The sequence below is a fragment of the Gekko japonicus genome, unplaced genomic scaffold (genome assembly GCF_001447785.1).
Source record: "Gekko japonicus isolate JY-2015 unplaced genomic scaffold, Gekko_japonicus_V1.1 scaffold1851, whole genome shotgun sequence".
Classification (NCBI taxonomy): Eukaryota; Metazoa; Chordata; class Lepidosauria; order Squamata; family Gekkonidae; genus Gekko; species Gekko japonicus.
In genome coordinates, this window is record NW_015169228.1 from 182,121 (window position 1) to 184,649 (window position 2,529).

General features: G+C 49.7%; 1 protein-coding gene across 1 annotated transcript in view; it reads right to left on the reverse strand.

Moving 5' to 3' along the window:
- TBX4 (T-box 4) overlaps nt 1-1,397 on the reverse strand; it is a 114,732-nt gene extending 113,335 nt beyond the window's left edge. Inside the window, exon 1 of the mRNA XM_015416436.1 lies at nt 1,375-1,397. The gene's annotated coding sequence lies outside the window, so the exon portion shown is untranslated. The remainder of the gene's footprint in view (nt 1-1,374) is intronic.
- Between the last annotated feature and the right edge of the window lie 1,132 nt (nt 1,398-2,529).

Consider the following 2,529-nt stretch of genomic DNA (forward strand, 5'->3'; position numbering starts at 1 on the left):
TATTATTATTATTATTATTATTATTATTATTATTATTATTATTATTCACAACGCCATCCCTTGGAAGTAAGCCCACAGGGCTTACTCCCTGGTAAGCGTGCAAAGGATCGGAGCCTTAAAGCACACCTTTCAAAAGCAGAGACTCTTTTCCCTTTCCAAAATCAAAATAAAAGTTAACGGGAGCCTTTCCTATAAATTGCCTCCGTTGGCAGAAAACTCCCTTTAAAGTATTTTTTTTTAATTGAGCAGCTCGAAAGAGGGATTCTCGCGATTAAATTCAGATTCCACGTTCAATCTGTACAAGCTGAAGAGGCTGCAAATCCTCTTGGAAGCCCTTGGAAAAGATCCGGCTTCCGAACCAACCGGCGTCAGGATCGCGCTGCGCCTCTCTTGGAGGGACGGCGGCCCGCTCCCCGGCTCCCTTCCGAGGTGTCCCGCCTTACCTTTGTTTGGATCGTGGCCTAAATCGTGGTATTTATTCGCAAGCCAGTCACACTGACCAAGTAGGGAGGGGGTCCGCTTTTAAATTCTGAGGGGGGGAGAATAGAAGGGGAGAACTGAGGTCGGGGGAAAGTTGCAGGAACTTCCGACAGAAACAGAAGGGTGAAATTGGGGTGGGGGGGGTATAGAGATGGAAATTCTGCGGGTTCGTTTCGGGTCCAGTTCGAGAGGGGGGGGGACTTTTTAGAAAGCGTCCCCCTCTCCAGCGTCCTGCAAAGAAGAGAAGCCGCACGTCTCCCTCACACGTGTATTGATCTCTCGTTTGCCTCCGCCAAAGGGCCGCGGGGAAGGACACCCGCCGGACACCTGCGCCGAAGGTGTTTCTGCGCCCGCCGGTCGGGGTAAGAAGACGGGCCCGGGGAGGAACATAAAGAGGGGGGGGGGACACCGACGTGACTGAGCCGCGGAGGGCAACCAGGATCGCTCACAGACCTGGTTGGTCGGAAGCAGCAGAACACAGTTCGAGTCCAGGGGCAGCTTTTAAGACCAGCAGCGTCTAATTCTGGGGGGACGCTTTTCTGTGCATGCGCATTTTACCTGATGAAGTGTGCATGCACAGGAAAGCTTAGATCCAGAATTAAACTTTATCGGTCTGAAAGGTGCCACTGGACAGAAAAACGGTATTTGACACACAGGCGCACCCCCCAGTCAAATTCTCAACCTCTTTCACTCTAAAGATCGACGCCTTCGTAATGACTCTAAAGAAATAAATATAAGAATATAAGCATGCAGGGCCGTGCAAGCGGCCTTAAATATAGTGATCTTCCTATCGGTGATATTTTTTAAAAGGCAACAGTTTTGTGTTGTAAACCCTGGCTCTGGGCTTTCGGAACCCCTTTGCCGCCCCGCCAGGAAAAAGAATCGTTTCCTTACCAGCCAGGATAGCTTGTCCCAGGTCCGCGGACTCCAAAGAGGACTGCTGAGCTTTTTTCGTCTCACCCCCACCCCAAATCTGAAATTTACGGGGGGGAGGGGGGAAGCCGCAGTAATTTTGATTTCCCCTGGACCTTCCCAAAAGACAATGCGGGCGTTTTGTTTTGTGTCTTTAAAACACACACACACACCCCAAACAACACCCTAATGGTTCTTTATGGGACAATTTTTTTGTTTAAAAAAGTCAAGCGTTTCTCCCCCCCCCCTGAAAGTGAATTTAAACCCCTGCACGCACTCCCACCGTCACGTGGTCCAGAAATTGGGAACAGAAGCAGAGCTGACAAAAGTAAACTATGCTCAACCTCTTAATGAACCATTTTTGCCCAGACCTTAAATTTTTATATATATATATTATAAACACGCACACACAAACCAGCTGTCCAGAATTTTCTCCTTAAGGAGACCGAGGGCGAGGAGCAGATTTCTTTGCACGGTAAGGCCAACCACCTTCCTCTTCAGGAGAAAGCCTGGGTCGCTTAACCTGAGCAGGGGAGAGGCAGAAACGGACCGGGGCCCGGCGCAGAAGGCGAAGAAAGAGCAGGTGATACACGTGTAACGTGTGCAGGGCCACTCGGGTCTGATTCTTCTTCTCTAGACACGGTAAGGAAGAACCAGGCACGTGTTCGCTCCCTCACCTGTTCTCAGTCGCAAAGAGAGAATTCGATCCATCTCCCCCCCACCCCCAGGCATAGGTGCTGGCGAGGATGAGCAAAACACGTGTCTTTAAAGATCTCTTCCAGACGTTATTTTAGCGACGCCCGAGGAAATGGAAGGAAGGATGTAACTTCTCCGAAGATACCTTCCACAAGTAAGATTATTCGGGCATCGGCTTTCCTATAGCATTCAGTGTAAAGGTAACCCCTGGCCATATTTTCCTTAGAGCGGGACCCAGAAAATAATCCGTGGGATTGATCTGCACGTTTATTTGCAAGATTCATTGAACACGGGAAGATTTACTCCCGAGCAAATGTGCGTCGGCTGGGCGTTCAGGATCGCAGCCTCTCTGAAATCCCACGCAGGACGGAGTGTTTTAGGCGCGGAGGAGGTCGCGTCTGCGAAAACAAGATTCTCTTATACAGAACGTATTATATAAAA